The sequence below is a fragment of the Amphiura filiformis genome, chromosome 3, assembly GCF_039555335.1.
Source record: "Amphiura filiformis chromosome 3, Afil_fr2py, whole genome shotgun sequence".
NCBI lineage: Eukaryota > Metazoa > Echinodermata > Ophiuroidea > Amphilepidida > Amphiuridae > Amphiura > Amphiura filiformis.
Window position 1 is genome coordinate 57,620,735 of NC_092630.1, and position 26,343 is coordinate 57,647,077.

Below are 26,343 nucleotides of genomic sequence, written 5' to 3' on the forward strand. Positions count from 1 at the left end.
CATAGCATTTCTCAAAAATCACTTCTCTGAAAGTCAGGTGGTTGATTCACGTATATTTCACGCTGGGAGAATGAGTTATTAAGAATGTACCATCAGACTTAATATGAGTGAATTTTGCTGACCCTATGCTTCCGCCGACCGTATGGTCCACATCTAGGTTAACACTTAAGAATGTGATGAGAAGCTAATGTTACAGAAACATGAACAGATTTACAATTATTTAATTATTACTAGCTTCTGGACGTAAGAGAAGAGTTATAAAGGTTGAATCCTGATTGCATTTAAGTTGTATGTCAAGACCCATGTAACGACGCCAAAGGACCGTTCAATGTTTTAATCCATAAGCTTCATATCACCCACTGTAGAAGTGATATAACCAGCAACAGCTACAGAAACCACTAAGTGTAGCATGCACAGGTAATGGTATAACTGTATAAAGTAGCAATGAATGATGTAGTAGATGTTCTTGACATTCATTTCTGTCACATACCGCTATCCTCAGGCTGTAGCTTATTCAACACGTTCAGGGACAGATAGCTGTAACCATCGTACAAACTGAACTCGCTTAGGGAAAGTCATTCGAGTAAAATGCAGAGCCCTAAGTTCTAATCCGTTAACATTTCACAGGTGAAACTTTTGACTTGATGATTTCACAACATCATTAACACGAATTATGTGCAGTTGCATGGTGTTCATTGTAATAATGGATGAGAGACTATGAAATCAAAGTTGACAAATATTCTATATGCTTCTCGATTAACCCGCAGTAAGTAATTGATGGAAGATTGAACATTTTGCCCGCATACTTGATGAAAGTATGAGTGTTTTTCGTATTGTTTAAACGAACAGAAAAAAAAGGAGACTTTGATATACGATATACTCTAAACAAGGTATAAACTTTGGCCTTTAATTGTCACATTTTTGTATATTGCTAAACTTGAAATCCCTCAAAGCGTCCGAATCGTCCGCGTATAGGAATAGTAATAACCTTTCGAAGGAATATATATTGTACCATTATAGCATATACCACCAAAAATCACATCACTAAAAGTCAGGTGGTTGATTCACGTATACGTTCGTGTATATTGCTAAACTTGAAATCCTTCAAAGCGTCTGAATCATTCGTGTATGGGAATAGTTATAGCCTTTAAAAGGACTATATTGTACCATAGCATATACCTCAAAAATCACATCACTAAAAGTCAGGTGGTTGATTCACGTATATTTCACACTTTCTTACATTCCCACTGCGATAGGATGATGGAGAAATGAATTGGTATGTGACGCATTAAGGCCAAGGATATATTAAATGAACTCTGAATCAAGTCCTTAAAACTGTTGACCCACATTTCACATTGAACACTTACTCCAAAGTATATACGGCTCGACAATTTAGAAATGAAATTTAACTTGACAGAATTGCACGTGACTAAACATGAATGTTTATAGCACTAACACATGCTTTTAGTGACAACATTCGTTTTAACAACATTCAATATTGTCTGGTGCTTAACTTGACACTATGTAAGAGCCTGTCGATATGTATGTCAAATAGTATATAGGACAAGAGAACGAACGTTACAACCTAGTTAGTCTATGTCGTCATTTAAATGTAGGCTAATGCTCTCACAATAATTGATATAACACGGCACTGCTTTTAACAACTCCATCCTTTTTAGGTACCTGCGAAAGCAAACGTTCCAACCTTTGTCATTATAGAATAATTAGTTTAAGTTTAGGGTTATAACCCTCGATATGTGACATATAATGTAAAATGTATCAATTTTACGTTAACATGCAATTCTTGTACGTAGTGTCTATATCATGTAACGCTACTGGTACTTCCAACATGAAATATATTTTAATAATGATTCATATATTCCATAAACATTCTGTTTACATTCATATGCCACAAAATCTTTTTATAGAATGAATGTTTATGAAATGTTAACTTTCAAACAATTCGAGTCTCATCAATTATTCATAAATGGTACATTGCTTGTGTTAACACTAGGTGGGAATTTATACTCCTGTACATTCATTCGCGATACGATGTGCCCAAAGTTATAATAGACAATCTATGTTGCACAAATATTGATTGCGGAAGGAAGGGCAATAGCGTCAACTTCGAAAAAGGATGACAAACTATAATAAAAAAGTGAAAAAGAACAAAAGAAAAAAGACGAAGAAAAAACTTTATTGTCATAGTTTGATGTCAATGGTACAGGAAGAACCAAACTACCTAATGTAAATACTACACACCACCAGAAACAGACTTGTGTGTAGAATAACTATTATATTGTATTTGGAAAGCACATGGTTGTGTTTCATGATGGCATTGTAGGGATGTGTAATCGTTTGTGGCTTTATCTACGTGTGTTGATGTACTGCAACACATTTCATATCAGAAGAGACACCAGTTCTGGAAAGCGCACTATAATATCCACATTGTGCAGATTGTCAATACATCTGAATATTGTTAAGCTAATAATCTTATACAGCAGCTCTTTCAATCCCATCCCGAACAATTTACCAAGCAACTGTTGATGAAAATCACAAAAAAGATATCAAAAGTTCGCGCGATATTTTCCCCAATCAATTCATACATGAATGCAGGTTGTTTAAACCTAATATTGGTTAGGGCTCAATTTCTCAACTTGCTCAATTTATCATTTTCTGGGAAACAGGGTGATGTTTTTGATCATGTCTTGGACCATTTTCGTACCCGGCTCGATCGTATTGACAACCTTCTTGTCAGAGGTGAATACAAGGTGAAGATCTATAAAAATTACCTCCTACCCTCTTGCCGCTTCATTCTCACCGTCCATGACTTGACTAAAACACATCTCCTTGCTCTCGATTCAGTTGTTCATAAGTACATTAAAAACTGGTGTGGTCTTGCTAGACCCGCTGCCACCGAGGTTATTCATATTCCCCACCTGATGGATATCAAGTCAGTGTATCAACTTTACCTTGAATGTCATGTTTCTGCTCATCTGTCTTCAAGAACAAAAGCCGACTCCAAGGTCAATGTTGCTCTTGACTCCCGCCTTGAAAGGGAGAAAAAGTGGTCTAAACAATTTTCCATCACAACTTATTGTCAAAACGCTATTGATCATGTTGATAATTCTGACAGCAATGTGCCATACAAAAAGCTGAAGACTGACTTGACAAAATCCATCAAGGACGAGGTCACTGAGAGCTGGGTTAACCATTTAAACAATCTTGTGGTCCAGGGCGACATGTTTCGTATTGCACTCTCAGAAAAATCTGATTATCTTTGGAAATCTTTTATTTACAATCTTCCTAAAGGCATCATGAAATTTATGTTGAATGCTTTCCTTGACACCCTTCCCACTAAAAACAATCTGAGTCGCTGGGGAAAAAAGTTAAATACCAAATGTAACTTATGTGGTCATCACGAGACCCTCCATCATGTCCTTAATCAATGTAAAATCATGCTTGATCAAGGTCGGTATACTTGGCGTCATAACTCTGTTCTCCGCATAATCATGGATACTCTCAAAGATATCAGTGACCAGTCCTGGAAATTCTACTGTGACTTAGATGGTGCCACTAAAATCGCTGGTACCACAATCCCTCCTGATATTCTTCCCACGCAGCAAAGACCAGATCTGGTTCTCGAAAGCTCTAAATCCATCATCGTTATTGAGCTCAGCATTCCTTTCGAGCAGAACATCCACAAAACCCATGACTACAAACAAAATAAATATGCCGGTTTAATCGCTGATTTGCAAGAACATGGTGATGACGCAAAGTTATTTTGTATTGAAATAGGCAGTAGAGGCCTCATCACAAGCTCCAACAAATGTAACCTGAGTTCCATTTTCCCCTTAGTTTCACAAAGCCAAAAACCATGAAACGGGTCTTTGATAAATGTTCAAAATCACTCAGTCAACGTGCAATCCTATGTTCTTACTCAATTTTTACTCAAAATATGACCATGACTGGTCGATTTAAATCTTAATGCCGTCTTTTAGACCATATTTTATCGTTTTGTGCAATTGTTTCGGGGCGGGTCCCTGTCAACTTTTTTTTATGCAATATTATTTCTAATGTATAATAAATTTATAATATTATTGTTGTATTCCTTTATAAACTGCATGTATATGTTGTATTGTCCTGTTGTTTAATATACCTGCGGATGTTTGAGCCTGGTCATGTACCTTCTCAACCCTCCTGTCTGGCCTTAAATGTATTCTTTTCAATATATCTGTTTTTATGTGTATTATGAATAAAATTGAAATGATGATATACAAATATTAACTGTCTATGAGTGTGATGGTCGAAATATAATCACGAGGTGAAAGATGGATTGTTCCATTCCACGAGCCGTTCCGGCTCGTGGAATGGAACAATACATCTTTCACCGAGTGATTATATTTCGACCATTACACGAATTTAAGACAGTTAATATGTGACGCGATCAAGCAAAATCAGTCGGAACTCGGAAATATTGATTTTGAGATATAGCCAAACAAAGAAAACATTTCCTTTTGTTTCCTAATGTATTGGAAACTCTTTAATTGCTCATATCTTTGGAATTGGTTGTTCAATTTCAATGGGGTTTTCTGCAAAAGCTAGCTTTGTAAATGCTTTTTACTATCCTATACGCTGGCGAAGTTACGTAATAATCGGATTAACTACCATAGCAATAGGTGAAAACAATTTTTGAATATACCGCGCTTCACTGATACGTTCATGCGGTACCTCTTCATCGAACCATATCATGTTGATTACTTGCACCTGTAAGATTAGTATCTTTGAAAAGACCAGTATTGTATTCAATCTATTATTGTAGACATACACAGGTGATGAATGTAACCTGCTTGTAGTGCAGCGCGATATGTTCAAAATTGTTTTCACCTATTGCTATGGTAATTAATCCGATTAATTACGTAACTTCGCCAGCGTATAAGAAACTGAAAATTTAATATTTCCGAGTTCCGACTGATTTTGCTTGATCGCATCACATATTTGTTTTATATCACTCATGCATAAATTCTATTACTAAAATACTATTTAAGGTAGGAAATACATTTTTTCATCAACATAACACCATGTTTTGCGGTGATATACTTCACATTTTGGGACCCACCCCATAACTAAATCGGCGAGTCCAAGAGTCAGCGCACGGCTTGGTGCAGGCGCACTACGGCAAAGCACATGATGGTAAAGACTATCACACGGAGTGGGTGATGGTAAAAATGGCAAATGGTAATCAACCAATGAACTGTCTAGAATTTATGTATGAGTGATATAAAACTAACTATCGACGCCGTTTTATTATGAATTTTTGATACTATACTTTATTATGTCGCCTGTTCAAGCAAAATGAGAACATTTCATCTAGTTATATCAAGGATTCTTAAACACTTGAGAATGTTCTTGCAATCTTATTGGTTCTTACCCGTGTGATATGACACGATATCACACACGATATTCGTACCCGCTATTTAAACCAATCGGAGGTGCATTGTAACAACGGCCTAGGTAATATAAAATGTAGGATTTAACTTGATTAAAATTTGGTATACTTATGATCATTGTTTAAATTGAAATGTTTAAGAATGAGAATAAAGGTATTGTTTTAGCCGCTGTCGTACACCTATCGTCTCATATAACGCGCGACATGATTATTTTAGGCGTAAAACAACTCTGCTTCGCCTCGTTGTTTTGATTAAAGTAATGATGTCGGCCGGCTAAAACAATACCTTTATTTTCTAAGTGACCTCCAATTGTGACAATATTGAATCCAGGTATAACAGTATAAGGGTAGCTTCCATGAAAGTTCATGGAATTTATTACTTTCTAGCACCACAAAGCTTCACGATATATTCTGTTGACGAGCGACGGTGGATGAATTTTTCTGCCTTATGTTTACATTATATTGAGTTTACGTGACGCGATGCCCGTATCCAGGACTTTATCAGGGACAGTTTAACACAAAACATGACCAACTTGGCCCTTTGTTCCTTGGCCCGTAGCCAGGACTTTTGGGGGCTATATTGTTTTGAAATAATTTAACACAAGATATGACAAGTACAACCTTCGTTAATTTTCCTTTCTAATTTGGATATTTTGGATGTAAATTGCGATGTAAATTAGCAAATACCGGTATAGATATTAACACTGGTTCACGTGTGATAAACCATTGCTGGCAATAACCAATTGCCAAATACAGATCGTCATTGCAACAATAGCATCGAAAAAGAAAACTGACAGTTTTCAATACGTCTGCAAGTAAGTGGAAATTTATTGGAATAGTCGTATGAACTCTTAACTAACAATTCTATGCATGGGTTCGCTAATATTCATCGTATAATTTATATACCTTTGCACTGTGGACAAAGAAGTTCAGGGTACAAATTTTAAAACGTACACAGGTAGGTCGAAATTGAAAAGGAACAAAGGGTCAAGTTTGTCATGTGTTTTGTGTTGAACTGTCCCTGATCAAGTCCTGGATACGGGCCTCATGTCACGTAAACTCAATATAATGTAAACATAAGGCAGAAATTCATCCACCGTCGTCACTTGATTAAATCGTGAAGCTTTGTGTTGCTGGACAGTATGAATTAACTCTAAGAGTAATAGTCTAGTCAAGTAGGAGCATGGAGATTGTCCTAATACTGATGGTATTATCTGTAATTTGTATAGTGTATAAATTTTACGATAACTAGATATTATCACCATCGTAGGTCACTGTTTGATATAACTGTATGAAAACTGAAAACCAATGTTTTCAATGTAAGAGTTCTATGTATACGAAAATTATGCTTGCAATTACCTATTTTTCAATAGAGGCCCTGCATGCTTTATCGATTGGCTCCAAACAAAGGATTTGAACCGGTGTCTTTCACCGTAATCATGGCGCAGTGCAGTCCATTCAATCACATGTTGTCATCAACCTATTTGAATGTAGTGCATTTGTTTTTGTGTGTGAGACGAACTGTCGCGGTAGATTGCAATCATGCTTTTGTTGAAGGCATTTGAGAAGTTCGCCATATTTACGGTATGATACGTCATTATGAACAACCTGTTAACCTCTTTTAAAACCTTTTTAATATAGAATTGGTGGTATTTAACCAATTACGGCTGTGAAGTTTCATGCTAGATGACACTTTTTTATAGTGAGCACATGCATCAGACACACCACATACATCCTGAATACGAGGAATGTCCTTCTGATATCAAATAATTTAATTTTTTTGAAATTTGCAATATAATAAAAATGTTAAGGCAAATTATAAACCACTTGACATTTTTGACATTTAACAGTCTCCAAGCAAACTTTATAAACCGGATATGTGATAGTGTATGTAGCGGGAGGAAAAATCGACCTTTACATTCATCGCGTTCAGAATGTAATTTGGTTATTCTGATGTGCTCTCAGGTCCCACAAAACAACTGTGCAAAGGTGGGTGACCGAGCCTTTAAAGATAAATGTGTGTCAATCAATGTGGCTAAATGTCTCAGGCATAGTATAGCCCGTGGCATTTAAAGAAACCATATTGTGGCAAAACTATTTGATGAGTCATGACATGTCAATAATTAGGCTTTTGCTAGTACAAAAAAGAATCAATAAATGTGACGTGTCATGTCAAAAGGAGACACTTTTGGGCAGGTTATCAATTTTAAGGTTTTTACATATTTTAAATATAGAGATATTTTGCTCCACAACGCCGTTTTCCCCAATGAAATCGGACATTCACAAGCGAAGATATTGAGTTCGTAAGTTATGGTATTATGAAATTGGAAATTGAGATATCGGCCTTTAAAAATATTATTGACAATGTTAAGAGTAGCAATTACCTTGAAAAATGTCTGAAAAAATACAAGATGCTAGTTATGTTGCGGTCTGAAACTATCAGACAATATTTTTAACATTAATAACATCACAAATTCGCAACAAACCCAAATTGTGAAAAAAATCACACCGGGCAGATTTTTGGCCTATTTCTCCATTTACGATCCTGCCCAAAAGTGTCTCCTTTTGACATGACACGTCACAAATATATTACAAATCGCCATGATTGTAAAAATGGGATAATGTAAAGATAAGGGTACTGTTAGGAATATATCCTCCATGGCTATTTAAAGTCCATGTTCCTAAACCGGATTAATAAATTGAGATATTTATTACATAATGTCAGCTTTGAGGGGACGGTTAGCGAGTGGTCATTTGTCAAGATATATTATTTGTACACCTACTTTATCTAATCTGAAAGTAATGACCACAGAAGAGGACGTACAGTTCAGTCCTTCAAACTCATGTATCAGATAATTATCTTGGGATAAATAATATATAATAATGCTTCAATAAATCAATACCATCATTCATTTACAAATAAATTAATTTATTGAATAATTTTATTATCAATAATAATCATATTCTGCTTGTTTTATTTATTTGTATTTGCGGTTTTTTTTCGAACAGTTATCCAGAGTGGTTCGTGAGCTAAACGCCACCTTTCTTGTAATTTACTTAAGCTATGTCAACGATCACGTACACTATAGCTCGCTTTCCACCTTTTCGGTCTTGAAACCATAATGGTTGTGTTATTTGTTTATTTATTTGATATATATTTTCTATGAAAACAGGTTTTGGAAAATATCCAACTTTTGATGCGTCACAAAAATGGATTACACCGTTACACGCATATTTCAATTCAAGGCTAATATGTCAATTTAGCTTAGTTAGATGAGACAAAATAAAGGTAGATAAATCATCCATTGCTTTCATGTCGTTAATGATTTTAATCCAGCAGATAACATGAGGTACGTGCAAAACACCATCCGTTATCAATACATAACATAACAAGGTAATTAAGGTAACGTAGCGTTCAATTTATGTGGTATGATGGAAGTCTCCGAAACGAGTTTCAACGAGACCATTTTAAAGGGATCAAAACAGAAAGTACAACGTGAATACTTTGCATTCATAGTTTTTAGAAGTTGTCTCTCTCTAAATGTAGAGTAAAGTAAAAACTACTCTTAAGGGTAGACTAGGTTTTGTTGGTCGAAGCAGCCAAAAAAGTTCATTCCACAACACATATAATTTGAAAACCTGCTTGATTTATTGTTGGTAATGAGTTATGTACGTTTTACAACATAACTCAAGAACTTTTCTAAACACTCGCTATGAAATGATCAATGCAATTATTTTTCACTGCCATTCGCAAGGTTATGTGAACTACCAAATGGCAAAGTTTAAAATAGTTGCTAACCTTAAAAAGTCATTTGGGTGACCAATCTCTTTGGAGTCAAAATCACTCGACATAAAAGGAATGAGTGATTTATGTAGTCTTTGTTTTATTACACTCATTTACCTTGAGGTATATTTCTATATATTCAATTAGCCATCTATTACTATCATCTATTACTGTCGATTGAGTCGTAGAAATATGGGCCACGACAATGAAAGGGAAATATAATTATTTGAAAAAAAAATCCACATTGGACGTAAAGCATGAAATCCTGAACAAACATTATCAGCTACCTTCGACTATATTTATAAATACGTATTTATAAATACGCATGTGACCCATGTGCACGCCATACCTTGACCAGCAAGCGTGGCCAAATTATTACACATGGAGAAATTCCGAATTTGTAATATGTTATCACAAACAACATTTTGAAAGTATTTGTCGAGGGAAAAAATATTTATCGACTGAAACGTTTAAAATAATATCACAAAGTTGAATAGTAAACCGGCTTCAAAAAGAAACTTATAATTTTTCACAAGGTTAAATTCCTCTCCATAAAAATGAACAAAAATTGCACACATGATTACTTCAATATTTTTCTCACATGTCAGTAACCAAGCAGTTGTCCAACTGACACAACAGCAACATGCACTGACATGGAACACCTTTCTGGACCAAAATTCACATCCCAACAGATTTCTTTTGTTGGGTTCCAATTATTCGCCTGTGAATGAATGTGGTCCCGAAGCTGTTCCGTGTCAGTGCATTTTACTGTTGTCTCAGTTGGACAACTGCTTGGTTACTGACATGTGTTTAGAGTATAGTATTGAAGTTTATCCTGTGTGTTATTTTTGTTCATGTACAGGCGAATAATTGGAACCCAACAAAAGAAATCTGTTGGGATGTGAATTTTGGTCCAGGAAGGTGTTCCATGTCAGTGGATTTTGCTGTTGTGTCAGTTGGACAACTGCTTGGTTACTGACATGTGTTTAGAGTAGAGTATTGAAGTAATCCTGTGTGCAATTTTTGTTCATTTTTATGGAGAGGATTTTAAGAAATGACCTTGTGAAAAATTATAAGTTTCTTTTTGAGGCCAGTTTATAATTTTGCTGCACAGCCTGGTGATGTTGTTCACCGCATTTACATTAAAATACAGGAAGACCACTCGGTGTGTCGAAGAAAACTTCCAGATTTCCTGTTTACAAGCTCTCTTAATTGCAGTGCGGAGGTTGTCACGTTCGTATTTATAAATGCATATTTATAAATATAGTCGAAGCATACTGCTTATGAAAAAAAAGGCAATTGAAGCAACATTGTTCAATCATTTGACACAATTCAGACAAGGCCATTAATATATCAATATACGTCAATTGTGTCAGGTTTGACTGATTTTGACAAATCATATATTATTATAAACTTTAAGATCACCATTGAAAATCCATTAGACTAGTCTTTCTACTTGTTTTCACTCATTCATCTTCAAACACTATTCAACAACTTTTATTAAACATTCTGACTGTTTCATCTATAGAAAATATCTTTTCTATCCATTATATGTCTTACCCAATCAATAGTTTTTATTCAAACGATACAGCTGCAATTTCCATTGATAAAAATAGGAATAAGAGTACATTATGTCGTCATTACACAACAGTGCAACAATATTATATGTCTACACAGTGAATGATATTCCAAAATAGAGCCAGGTTATGATGAACTTTATATAACATTACCAAAGTTACGTTTGACTAACTTATTGTCAATTTATTGCAGATCTATGTATATAGTCATTATCTTTGTCGTTATGTTTAAATGAGAAGTTTTGATCATGGCAATCATTTTCAAAAACATTTTCGATAATGTGCCAATTAGGATAAAAGCATATAAAGTTCTAAACATTGGGTAAATGGATTTTGATTTGAAGTATATAGATTTAAATAGCATGTATAGTGTCTCTCAACTCAAGTTGAGAGTAACGCTATGTTGGATTTCGGAGTGGCATATTTAAATCAGTGCATTTAAGATTTTGCGTCGCCAGCGTACGGACAAAGCAGCCTTCTACGTGTATGTATACGCCACGCGGGGTTAGGTTAAAGTACGCGATTCGAATCTGCCACTGCGATATCCAACATGGGGTTACTCTCAACTTGAGACGAGATAAACTTTAGTTACCAGTACCATGTATGTTTCTCTACCATTTAAACCATTAAACTAACATAAAGGGACTCATAAATTAAGATCAAGATGTAGATTTGAAACACGACCTGCACTTTTCTGATTTGTTGCTTTTGCTCATAAACTTTTTACGTAATACCATGAATACAGGGTGTCTCTGAAGATCTGTACCGTCGGAAAGTGTTTTTAGTATTTGTAATTATTGCACCAAACAAAATTCATTTGAATAATATAAGCAGTGTTTATAATAAGACAGCTTTCACACGTTTGTTTGGCCCGCCGATACCCAAGGAAGAAACTCTTGGATTCCAACTAGAAAAGAGAAGAGCAGACGAATTGGGCAAGAAGTGGTAACAGAATTGGCGTTGCTGATGGCATTGTCTTTCTGTCAAACGAAAGAGTCGAAACAGCAGTTGGAAGAGACGAAATTCATGTCTTTTAGCCAAGACAAGCAGGTTAGCTCAAACAACGGCACAAATATAATGTAAAATACTTCAAATATCTTGGAGCATGGATGATTATCACAGCGAATGATATCAAAAACACGTAAGGTATCAGCTCGCAGAACAACCTGATAAAGAAGCTCTAACAAAAAAAATCAAGCTGCGGGTCTTCAGTGCAACAGCGGAGTCAGTGTTGATATATACATGTGCAATCCCAAACAGTTAATCTAAAGAGCTGGATGGCTGTTACACCCGAATACTTGCAGTGTACAACATCCAACGGAAACGGCACATAGTCAACAAAGAGCTGCACGGAAACCTTTCCAAGACTTTCAGAGAAGATCAGAGAAAGAATGACCCGCTTTGTTTGACATTGATTTGGAGTAAGCGAACATGACGCCAATGTAATCATTTGGGCACCCAAACATGGACCCAAACCTTGATAGAGCGTCCTTTACATAATATAGATATGCTCAAGCAGGACACTGGACTGGAAGCATCTGACCTGGGAACTGCGATGCAGGCGATATGGGTATAGAGAGTTGTCATGGTTCGGAAAAACCACCCGAGATAAACAAGCAAGTCAGTAACGTGTGTATCAAAACGTGTATCCTTATTCAAGACACTTTTTAATACAGCACTGTTTGATACGATTTTGATATTATAAAACTTGTATCAAATTTGAGCAAGAGAGGGACCATATTTTTTTCTAGTTTAGCCGTATTAACTAAAAATCTACAGTGTGTTTCTTGTCTTATTAGTAGTAATACATTGATCTTATAGGAAATGAGTCACGTGAGCCAGTATGGATATACATTTCCATAGGTCTTACCATTCTTAAGTTCAGGCTAATATATATAATCGAAACGAAATTTTGGGTGTTTTCCCCTCCTAAGAAAAATCACGCACATGGAGCGGAAATGACCCCCCTTATTTTAAGCCTTTCGATCTCCTGTATATTACCCATACTATCCTCTCGCTATTCTAACTTGTTCTACAAGACTATGCCAAAGTACGTTCAATAATTGAGGGTGTTGTGACAGAACACGATACATTCACCATAACATCAATGACCAATAATCACTCTTGATGCCGAAAATTGTATTCAAAATATAAAAGTGCTTATGCCCGCCTGGATGAAACTCTAGTACACGCTAGTATTATATTACAAAGGTGTAAACTGCCTTCAAGGAATACCTGCAAACATCGCTGCCAATATGTATGGCTCTATAGAGATGTTCGTCAACTTTGGTACAAGCATGATTTACAGTGTTTGATTTACATGTATTGCATATTTAGGATAAAAGTGCAAATGCTATATTCTGCCGATGTCTGCGTTTTTTTAATATCCAGCTATATTATTTAGTTCATAGGTAATCATTTTACCTTGTGAAATAGGTTGGTGTCTTCCACATGCTGTACCTTCCCTGAAGACATTTCGTTCAACCATGCTAAGTGAAAAGTATTTTGACGAAAAGAAATTTTACTATGTTTACTTGAAAGCAACACACCAAGAAATTAGATTATTCTACACATCACACGTTACCAATAACTAATGTTATGATATCAGGTAAACTATGCCAAAGGTTACTCATAATTATATTATCGTAGTAATCATTATTCAATAAAACATAGTAATTTAAATCGGACCTGAATTCAAACTTTGATTCCTACATGTCCTGAGGTATATGGCAAGTGATGTGGGTCAATTCGAAAAACATATAGGCATATCGGGCTTTGACAAATAAAATGTTTACTCAAGGAATATTTATTGCTATATTTGGAAGTTAGGGTATTGTGGGTATTGACCTTAATTGACATAATTTGTGTGTTTTCGTCCTTTGAATACCATTTGAATTACCTTTTATATTGCTTTATGTGTGACTATATATCAGACTATTTGAACCACAACATGAATTGAACTTTGAATAAGTCCATTAATGCACTGAAATTACATTTCATGCATCTCGTAATTCCGGTTCTTTGACGTAAATGAGCAATATGTATTTTTATAAGGGCTAGTAGCTGTAATTGCTCTATGGCTTATGTATTAATTCAAGGAAAGAGGGGTAAGAATAGCAACCAGCTATAAAAAGGAAGTACACATGAATTATTTTAAGAGGTAAATGCACCAAAAACTCATTCTGGTTGAAACTAGGAGGTGCTAATGTGCGTAGATTGATTAGTTGCACATAAATGCCAGTGTTGAGGTATATCCCTTAGAATTTTATATTTAATGGCGTTAACCTACTGTATCCCCAGGGTGTATGCCATTACGTTGGACACTGTTCATTTCTGCATATTTGTTCTCTGATGGTCCTTCATTTGGACAATGTTTAAGGTGTCTCCTTTTGCTTTCAGTCTTGTCGGACTTATGGGTTTCAAGATAAGTCATTCGATTTCTCCAAATTAGCGTCATTTTGCCTTAATGCGCAATAAATCATGAACAACTAACAATAAAAGGTCAAAGAATGCTAATGTAAGAATGGTACTCGAATGAAACATGAATGACAGATGACGGATAGGAGACACCACGCAAACAAAAACTTTAAATATGCCACGAGGAATATATCAACCTTTCCAATCCTCGATTATTGAACGTCTTGTGGCATAGTTTTGTAGATCGAAGAAAATGAGATTTCTTTCCTAGAAAAATAATTTGCCGGGGTAATTTGCAATGTTTCAACATTTGTCATTTAATACGCATCAAATCATGGAAAACTAACAAGAAAAGGTCAAGGACATTTAGTGAAGGAGAGGATACAAGGATATGTAACACGTATCAAAGATGTCCGATACGAAACACCACATACAATTTTCGCAAACTATTTTGAAAATTGGTGCGCCACATCTTTTGTATAATCCCAATCTTCATTAGCTCAGCTCACTAATACTCTCTAAATATAAAGAGTGAAATTTCACTCGTTTTAGAATGAAATTGTATCTTTTTACTCTTTTACACTTCGAGAGTAAGTAAGATAGGTGTTGAAAAAAATATATTGGTCACAAAGTTGAAGAAAACAACGTAAAATGCTATAATCAACGTTGGCAATTCAAAAGTCATCCGTGTCTCACAAGGTTCACGCCTTGTTCTTAATGCATTTAATGATGTCGCCCAGACCACTTTAGAAATAAATATAGGTTAACGTGCCATGTTTTTGACATATTTTGTATTTTTGACATGTTTTCCACGTTCCGTATTCATTCAATTAGATATGACAATTATTCGTTTATTGATTTTTTAATAAAACAATGTATATTTTTAGATTGTACAGAAAAACATCTTCAAACGAAATATCGTGTTTAAAATGGATTACAAGCGATTACAATTGATGAAACACGGGCAAATAACAATTTAATATTTCAGAAATGTAGTTAACATATTGGATATTGAATTTTACCCGAACATGCGTTTTTAATACCACCCACATACTGTAACACATTCACGTTCCGACATTAAAGCTGTGTTAAAACAACTAATAGTTTACTTAAAGCGAGTACTAGAATGATCATGACTCCTTCTGACGATTATACACATTAATACACTCCGCTTATTTTGTTTAATCGCTTTTCAAATTGGCTGCTCCTGTTAGGAGTATATGAGTATTTTGTCTTCCTCCTCAGTTAATCAAATACAAATCTTTGAAATAATTTTGGCCCTCTATGGCCCAAGAGGAAATATATATTGAGGATCCATGCATTAGCACATAACACTGGCTGGTGTTATTAGAGAAAATCTGGTATGTAATTAAACTCAATATTTGTCATATCTCAAAGATAAAGATGCAAATTTCTCCATTTTTGCGGCAAACATTTTTTAAAAATGTTTTAAATGTTTTAAAAAACATACTAAAATTGGGAATATGTAAAAATACTGACCATCTACAGCTGCAAAAAAAGGGGTTAAAGTTATAAAAAAAAAAGCGTTTTTGTTGAGACACCCTGTATTATCTATTCATTTTTCGTTCTGTCAAACGCATATTGATTCAGTGCATCTACTGCTCTCGTTACACAAGTATCATTAAAAATACTCCATGTGGGTCCTAGCTTCATAACCATGTAGTCCGAATGATATGGTTACTTAATGTGAATAGCACAACAAGACTCTTCGCGGATGACTGCCTTATCTACAAGACCATCAGATCTCCCGAAGACGAGCGTGATTTCCAGACCGACCTGAACAAAATGGTTTCCTGGTCCCCCAAGTATAGCTTAAGCTTGATAGTTTCGTTTCATTTGGTGATAACAAATCGCAACATGAAAACGTACAAACTTTGAAAATGTAAAAAAAAATTTCTAACAATATAGTCTCTCATCCATTATGCTCCAGAAGTTGTTATAGAGTTGTGAATATTATAGATGTGTAATATGTATTAGACAAATGATGAGAAACAGACCGTAACCAGAAATAATCGGTGTCTTGGTGGGATTTTAAAATCGAAATTAAAAACAATTATATGAATAGTTTTGACAAATCGACAGAGAAGTGGGTTTAACTTTTTCAGTTACACAATTGTTAATACCAATCATTACAATTTGCACGCATTTTATGAGACGATTACATAACTCATATATAGATCATCCTAGTGTTATAAAAGGTGAAAGGGGGCAAATTGGCAAATTGCCCCCAAGCATAATTGCTATCTAAGAATACACATTTTCTTTCTCTTGAGAGATATAGTAATTGCACAAAGTCAAAACACCCTCAATGCAACATTGCACATGAATAAATCAAGCGAATGTACCGTATTTGATTCACCCATAGCATTTATTGTTAATTGTAACATATCTCATGATATTGCTGGCATCTATCCATCAAATTTGAATTTGGGCTTGTCTATCGTCACACTTGTTAATACCTTTATTACGCAACCCAGCTGGATATTAGAAAGGCATATTAAAATAATTTCTAATAAGAGACTGAGACAATGATATGGAACATAAATAGATAGTAGAACCCCGGAATAGAACGAAAGTTGTCGTACTTGGGCTGATCAGGCATGATCACAAACAGTTAGATTAAGTATGTACAACCATTGTTATTTAGGAGGGCATTATCTTTTAAATATCCTCATACTATAGGGGTATTATCTTCGAATATAGTACTCATGCTCCATAGTTGGTTCTCTCCTGGACTGATCAAGCTCAAGTTCAATTGCCCATCAAACGTCTAGCCTTGTTCAAAAAACTATTGAAAGTATATGAAATTTGATAGTTTACACTGAGAAAGAAACGATCCACCACCACACATAATCCACCCACACCTTAACGCCTTTAATAGGAAACTCCTTTCCTATGCATAAAATATTAGTAATATTCAAGTGCAAAAACCGCATATAATTTTTCATTTTTATAATTCAATGTCTAGGCTTGTTCAACTATTGAAACAACGTGAAATTGATACACTAGATTACACCGAGACAGACAAGGTCCACCATCACATACACTTCACCCACATAACACCTAAATGCCTTCAAGGAAAAACTCCTTTCCCATGCATAATAAAGTACTAGTAATATAGTCAAGTCAAAAAAAAACCCGCATATACTTTTTCAGTTCACAAAATAACAAACCAATACTTGAATTGACCGAATAGTGCTGAACGTTTTGTTTATTACCAGATAAACTCACACCTTTTAGAGAAGTTATTCGTTGGTAGAACACCAGCGCTGTCACCTACGGAGCTTTATTTCACCTTTTTTATGATGCGCACTCTATTGTAGTTTCCGCTAGTGAAGGAGGCTTGGGAATAGTTCCCTGATCTGCGTTTCTTCTCTTTGCTTTACTTACAAACAGACAAAATCAGCTTATACTTAAGCCTATGAATAACAAGGCTTAAGCTACACTCGCAAGTGCCACACCGTTGCAACACCGGGGGTCGACCCTCGGTGATGTAAGGCAGGAGGCAGGAATAGCAGGTGTAGAGCTATAAAAAAGTGTCATTGAGGAATATTCATCATCGGAGCCTATTTTCACAGTATAGTGTGCACTGGGGTCTCTATACATGGGATCAGACTTTGGTGGGTTAAACCGGTTTAATGAGCGCCCAACCGTCCCCCTACCCAGCAAGTGCTTATTAAGTTAGGTCCATCGGGTTAAACGTTTTGTTTTTGACGGCATGGCCAGATAACGTAGCTAGCTTGGATGCTGTGTCCATGATGATTTTTCTCTTCCCGCTTGGAACTCCCACAGCTAAGTGAGGTATTGTAAAAGCCTCTGTTTCCTACTTCACGTAGTGGGTGCACCAACTTCTATTCTCGCACTCAGCTACAATGTCCTGATATTTGCACTTTTTCCTGACATATGTATGAACAGGTTCTCCTCCATTGGAACAGTTCAATTTTAATTACTGTTCTTGTCCTTTCAGAGTAGATGGTAATGTTAGGATATTTAGCTATCTCTGCTATTTAGGGAGGGAACACTATTTGTTTGTGTTCTTCATCCATTAGGACCTCCCAGTCGTTGGCCTTTTGTAGAGTGTTTGAACATTCCTTCTTTGGAAGAGGCAGGCTGGGTTCCTGTAGGCTGTACCATCTGCAGTACGGAATGCGAAAGTAGCAATGTAGTTTGTATTGTCTGGCATACCATGTTTCCTTTAATTAGCCTTATCGATCCATCACATCAGTTGTTATGGCTTTTAAGGTTTGGTCATGACGCCAGTTGTATCGCCCACTTTGCAATGAGAAGTTGCAGCCATTTAGGATATGGAACAGTGTACAGTTGCTGTGATGGCATATCTGGCAGGATCCTAGATTGGTCTTGCTCCTTAATCTCAGGTTTGTCTTTCACGGATTGTCTGATGGCATGGTCTTTCAAGTCTTTAAAGATTAACTTGTCAAGAAATGTCATCGGCTGACTGTGGATGCTAGCAATCTCTCCTCCATCAATTGTTGACTTAGGGTTCCTCTTCTTCATGCTGCCAATGCACGGAAGTGGCATCAGCAAAATCAAGACCATGGCGGGAAATACAAAATCTGAAGTCAGCCTACTGGTCCCAGGGGTAGACGATGATGATCATGTTGCCATTGCTAACAAGATCTTTGCAATCTTGAAACCTACTTACCAACCATTGCTCTACCCATGGAGTGTGTATGCTGAACTCAGTAAAGTTAAAGCCAGTAAAGCATGTGGCTCAGGTGGGGTTTCCCCTAGGTTGATCAAAGAATTCGCATATAAATTAAGCATCCCTGTTACTGACATTTTGAATTGTTCTTATCAAGGGGGAGTGGTCCCCAAACAGTGGAAATAGGCCATTGTTGTCCCGATCCCCAAAACAAAACTTCCAAGGTCGACAAACTTAGACCTGTTTTGTCAAAAATAGGTGAAGAATTTGTTGTTAAATGGATTTTGGAAGACATTGAAGATAAAATGGAACCCCAACAGTTTGGTAATATCAAGGGTATCTCAACTATCTCAAGCCGTTGACAATGTCAACAACGTAGGAACAAAATAATACTAGTAATAATTTTCGGGAAGGGCGTCTGTCTAATTTGAGCTGAAATAACAAGGTAAATTGAAAGAAACCCTACTGGTGTAATATGGTTGTTTAACATGTAGTTCTATATGAGAAGATAAAGTCATAATTCATGATTTATGACTTTATGTCGAACTTTGGTCTGGTGATCTACAAATACAACAAATTTTGCAACAAAGGTGCAAGTTGAGACATATGTAAACATTTCAAATATGCCAACAAAATCAGGTTTGAAAAACAAATTGACCAATTTTATATTATATTATGACTTTAATAATTATTGGTTTCTGCAAGGTATCAGGAAACAGATGATGAAAGAATGATCTATGAATGTGCCGGATGAAATGGCATTACCTAGCAGAAACCAATAAAAGCATCTGGACATCTTGTGGGCTAAAGATTCTACGTATTTGCGTTCAAACGAGTTTCCATTATTCTGAATTAAGGATTAAGCGCAGAATGTAACCCAGGTGACACCTTCCATCCCATTATTTATTCTGAATTCTGATTTTATTTATTTATTGCAAATAACAATGCCATCTAGTGCGTAATGTGATATTTGATCAAACTTACAGTTTGCCATATTCTTGTTTATTAAGAGATACTTTTGTGTATTGTGTGTACTATAAGAATTCCCTTCTAGGCTGTACTTACTTGGTTAGTTTTTTCAAGCCTGTTTTTTGAAATATATGTAGGGTTAACATATGTCTCAACTTACATCAAAACGGATTCAGTCAAATTCGTTGTATTTGTCAGGTCAACTAAGTAGTTTTGTCGTAAAAGTTCTCCCATAAACGGGCAAAACAGCCAGTGGGGTTTCTTTCATTTCACTTTGTTATTTGGCATAAAATGAGCAGAAACCTCTTTCAGCATTTTATATAAAGAATAACAAAATTATAATTTGATGGGAATCGTACATTATGGCTTTAAACTATTACACCACATTTGAAACGTTACACCACATTTCAAAACAAAAATCGTGCTTTCTGTGAACCATGATAGGCCTACAAATCGATTTATTCGTTGCCAATATATTTACGTGTGTTGTGATAGGCCTACTACGAGGTAGTTTGCTTTTGGGGAGATGAGGAAGTTGTGATGTGGGTGGGGTGTATGTATGTATACGCTAGATAAACATTGATTACGTATTACAAGATTTTTTTTGCGATGGGTATTTGTAATACAAATTGAAGATTTCAACCGGGTTCACTGTCGGACAAGTATAAAATTGTCTATAAGAATTGTATTACCTCAATCAATTTGGAACAAAGTTGAGTCTGGAGGGCACGTTGCATGTTCATTTATTTTTTGAACGTTTTAGGATATTTTCAAAATTCAAGGTGACATTGAAATGTGATATAATGATCTATGTAGACATTTAAAAAAATTCAAATATTCCCCTTAAAAAATCATTTATGTATGTCTTTGCTCAAATACCACAGAGACTAAAGAACTGCAAGCGGGATATCTATGTCATATTTCCCCTAAAGTACACCATTATTTAAGATTTTAAAATGCAACTGTAATGTGAAACGTGCCTTTGAATTCTGCACATGTAATAAAATTGATAGTTGAAAACAATAATGCAAAAACCATTCAGGATTTGAACCTTTTCTGCTGCCTGCGGATCTAACATTGCCTCTGATTGGTTAATTGCAATTCTGGGTAAAAACCACATGTGCCTGCTAACGGTCAAAAAAATTTTATTGCATGAGGTGAAAGGGCTTTGGTAGTAGGTTACAAAAAGTCACATCAAAAATTCCTCCGGAGCTTGTTGCCATAGCAACGGAAGTTTTTATGATTTTCGTGATTTTTGCTTATTTTGGGGTGAAAATAAGGGAAAATATGTACTTTTTTGAATTGCTCCTGACTTTAAATGTGAGGTCACATTAAAAAAGTAACCTTACCACCATAAAGTATTGTCTTTGTGCTTTCCCCAGATGTAAAAAATATTTCAATAATATTTCCCCATGTGCAATTTTAGGGCTGGGCAACATTGCCAATTTAGCACTTTTGAAAAATGCAATTTTACCCTATCTTTGAAGTCTAAAACTAATTTTGCTTGAGCACCCAGAATTATTTCCTCTTTGTTGGTACTTGGGCAGACATTGCCCTTCCAAATTTGGTAAAAAATCTCTGGGGCTATTTGACCTGTAAAGCCAGTGTTGCCAGAAAGTTTGATAATTTTCAAAAAATGCATTTTTCAAAATAATGCATTTTCTACATATTTACTCATGTAACCTTTAATACCACCAACTTAATTGAAATATTAGCACACTTTGCATACATGATTAGACACACACTGCAACGTAAGCAACACTTTGAGGCTGGGTTCATGTCCTGTCCTGCAAAAACCGGTATTGCCAGAAAATCATATTTTATTAATCCAAATTTCCAATTTGTGCATTTTACAATTATTTATTCAATTAATTTTATAGTATCAATGTTAGTTGAATATAATGTGCATTTAAAACATCATCTGATACAATACAGGTTCAGACACATGGGCGAGTTTCTCGACAGGTGGCTTAGTAAGCCTTAGGCTTTGGCGACCTAGAGGATACTAAGCCTACTTTTGACCCACAATAGTAATTTTTACATAGAAAATTTTTTGGAAAATGATATATGCACCTTAAAAAGTGTATCAGCTTACTAAGATGGACGTTTGGATCAAAAAAAAGTAAATCACAATATTTTTCTGTGACCTATTTTTACCTATGACCTCTTGGAATTCATTAGTAGGCCTAAAATGCAGGTTTTTAATGATTTTGGTCATTTTGGGCATTTTGGGCAAAAATGGACCCTTTTTAACCACCATCACAAACAGGTTTTGAAACTTAGGCAATGATGGTATTGCCAGATTATATGACAATTAATTTACCCACAGGCTTAACCGTAATTTTTGAGTTTGTCAAACATGCGTGCATTTGTTTGAAAACGTAGCCATGTAAAATTAATGATACGCACAATAATATAAACTTAAAACTCCCATGGGGGCATCAATATTGACATTTGCATTATTTGACACCCTTATTGAATTTCTCTCCTAAATTAAGACATCCGTTCTGATACCATCAATTTGACTTCTACTTTTACGTTGATACAGGACCTGTTGAAGATATACTTGTCCAGGGTGGAAAGGTAACATCACATGTGTTCACATCGAAACAACCGTGCAGACAATATTTACCATGTTTACAATGCAAATAATAATCCAACTGATGGTGAAGAAGCTAGTGGGTCATGATAGGCTGTTGCAATTAAAACACTCCCTATTTTCCCGATTTCCCCTTGTTTCTAACACAATCCTCAAGATAATTTTCTATCTGTATGTGTAGGCCTATATGCTATCAATTTGGTTAAAATTGCCATTCCAAAAGTATCATGGTATGATCATTGGGTGGAAGGGAGAGCAGTTTCATATCCCCGCCAAGACCCCGGCGCGGATTTGGGGGAGGGGCAGTGGGCCCGGCCCCCTCGTTCCGGCCGCCCCCCCCCCCTCCAAAAAAAGGAGAGAAGAGAAGAGAAAGGGGAAGGGGAAAAGAGAAGAGAAAAGGGAGGAAAGGCGATTATTTTAGGCATTGCTTGAAGGCGGGTCCTCGTCCTAAAATCATGTGAAAATTACTGCGGGCCCGCCAATATGCAGGGCCCGAGTGGGACGGGAGGGTCACTCCATTTCGTACATTTTTCTCTATTTTTTCTCAAATCCCCCCTCTGACTGCCCTGGATCCGCCACTGCCAAGGCCACATCATTTCACATTTCAGGTGGGATAGACCTAAGGGGCAGCTATGGCCAGCTATGGCTGCCATTGAGGTGTAGGAATGCATGAAATTGGATTCATCTACAATATAGCCTCGATTCTTTGTTAGCCTTCTGTGCCATGTTTCGCTAAAAATTGTGTAGATGTAGTCTACGAATGCCTGTTGAGTCAGGTTTAAAACTCATTATTCTCATAATAGATTACACAAAATATCTGATATATTTACAGGCTAGATCACACAAATTATGTCTGGAAAATGTACTTAAACCATTGCTATGACGTCTATTCATTACTAAAGATTATTTTCTACGAATGAACACTTGACACGTTTCTATGCAAGAATCCACAGTTTTAGAGCGTATTGTTAGTATAAAGCAATGGTTTAAATCAGCGAATACACTTGAAACTGTTATTCCTTGATACGAGTTCACTCGGCTATGCCTTGTGGATTCGTAATCAAGAATCAGCAGTTTCGTGTATTCTCATTAACAGGATTATCATAAAGCCTCAAATATTGTTTGATTGGCATAACATTTTAAGCTATTAGGAGAATTCAAAGAGATGCCAGTTTACAAGGAAACTGCCTTTTACGCCAATTTTTGCTAATTTTACTGGGAAATTAGCTCTATTTCACAGATATTTGCTTAAAAACGAGCATAAATGGTCGTTGCCATGGAAACTGCATACTTGTTGAATTCTCTCAATAGCCTAAAATTAAAGAAGCCCTATTTATCAATAAAGTTAAGTGTAATTTAAAACTTTTGTAATGCAAAAATTGCTAAAATGGTAAAAGGGTCCATTTTTACCCAAAATGAACAATATCGTTGAAAACCGGCATTTTAGGCCTACTTATGAATTGCAAGAGGTCATAGGTCAAAATCATAGGTCACTTTTTTGATTTAACATCCATCTTAATAAACTGATACACTTTCCAAGATGCATTTGTCATATTTCAAAAAAATGTCCATGTAAAAATTACTATTTTGGGTCAAAACTAGGCTTTAGCCTATAGTATCCTCAAGGTCGCCTAAGCCTAAGGCTTACTAAGCCACCTGTCGAGAAACTTGCCCATGTGTCTGAACATGTATTGTATCAGATGATGTTTAAATGCACATTATATTCAACTACCATTGATAGTATAAACTTAACCGAATACATAATATTGTAAAATGCACAAATTGGAAATTTGGATTAATGAAGTAAGATTTTCTGGCAATACCGGTTTTTGCAGGACAGGACTTGTCCCCAGCCGCAAAGTGTTGCTTCCGTTGCAGTGTGTGTCTAATCATGTGTGCAAAGTGTGCAAATATTTCAATTAAGTTGGTGGTATTAAAGGTTACATGAGTAAACATGTAGAAAAATGCATTATTTCGAAAAATGCATTTTTTGACAATTATCAAATTTTCTGGCAACACTGGCTTTACAGGTCAAATAGCCCCAGAGATTTTTTACCAAATTTGAAAGGGGCAATGTCTGCTCAAGTACCATCAAAGAGGAAATAATTCTGGGTGCTCAAGCAAAATTAGTTTTTAGACTTCAAAGATAGGGTAAAAATTGCATTTTTTCAAAAGTGCTTAATTGGCAATGTTGCCCAGCCCTAAAATTGCACATGGAGAAATATTATTGAAATATTTTTTGCATCTGGAGAAAGCACTAAGATAATACTTTATGGTGGTAAGGTTGCTTTTTTAATGTGACCTCAAATTTAAAGTCAGGAGCAATTCAGAAAAGTACATATTTTCCCTTATTTTCACCCCAAAATAAGCAAAAATCACGAAAATCATAAAAACTGCCGTTGCTATGGCAACAAGCTCCGGAGGAATTTTTGATGTGACTTTTTGTAACCTACTACCAAAGCCCTTTCACCTCATGCAATAAAATTTTTTTGACCGTTAGCAGGCACATGTGGTTTTTACCCAGAATTGCAATTAAGTACATGATATCTTCATTTTAATCACCAATCAGAATTTGCAAATAATTCACCCTTTTTTGCGTGGTTAAATTATTCTAAGAATGTTACTGATTGGGCCAATTGATAATGAAAACTTCTTTTGGGCAATCGGCAGTTAGTTCTCATGGGGTTAAACATTTCGGTAGAATACAAATATCTACACTCTTATTGCAAAAACTTTCAAAATCAACATCGCCACCATCTGCTTTCTCATCCTACAGATGAATAATGTTATTTCATAATTAATCTATAAGGAAATAAAGGACGATTCAGTAATCATGTAAATGATATTAAAGTCGTGCACTCTCTGTTAATGCATTTTTGGTCAATATTCTTTCTCTTCACATCGTGGCCAATAATGTGTCGAAACAAGTTACTGTTAAGTTTAAAGAACACCCTTATTGGGGCGTGGTCCATGCTCTGTGTTCTGTCTTACAATTTATTGAAGCCTATCATTAACCCTAGAACTACTAAGCCATATTTTGTAACAAACTAAATTTCATTAAAAAGTCATATATTGTTATAGTTGGTACTAATGTCCAAGTGGAAATTTATAATGAGAATTCTTTCAAAAAAGATGAGAAATGGACCAAACTAAGAAAAATTAAAATTGTCTCATTTCTATTAAACTTTCAACCCTGTATTCACATTGGTTTAAACGAGAACACGGTTGAAAGTTTCATAGAAATTAGAAAATTTTCAATGTCATAGTTATGTCCAATTCTCATAGCTTTTGAAAGAATTTTCAATTAAAAGTTCCACTAGTGTGAAGAGCTACGGGCCTCTATCCAGTGATACCAAAATAAGTACAAAGATTCAGCGCACCAATTACATCATTGGAAAATTCTGACTTGAGTCAATATTGATTTGAAGCTACTTCTACAACATGCGATTTTCATCATTTTTTTCTAAATATGAGAGGAAATGACTATATTTCAAACTAACTAATAAGTAAAAAGTAAGTGTAGAAACATATGGTGGGCCTCACCAACCCCCATCTATACTTAATTTGATGGTCCTAGCTCAGAAAAGGTGCTGGGGTAAAATTGTATCACTAAAATGACCGCAAAGGATGGGTTTACGATTAGCTTTTTCGTTTGGGCGTAAAGACGCGCATTTGTAGGACGGATAAAAAACCGGGAGTGGTACAACATCCCTTCGTAGTTATAGGGTTAAAGCAACGCGTTTTACAATTTTGAGTTGTATTGTTCCAGCGATAATGTTTAACGATGTTTTCCATACGAAAATGTCATCATCAAAATGTTTGGTTATTTTCTGTTTGCCACATCACCATTACACGCCCGGTAAT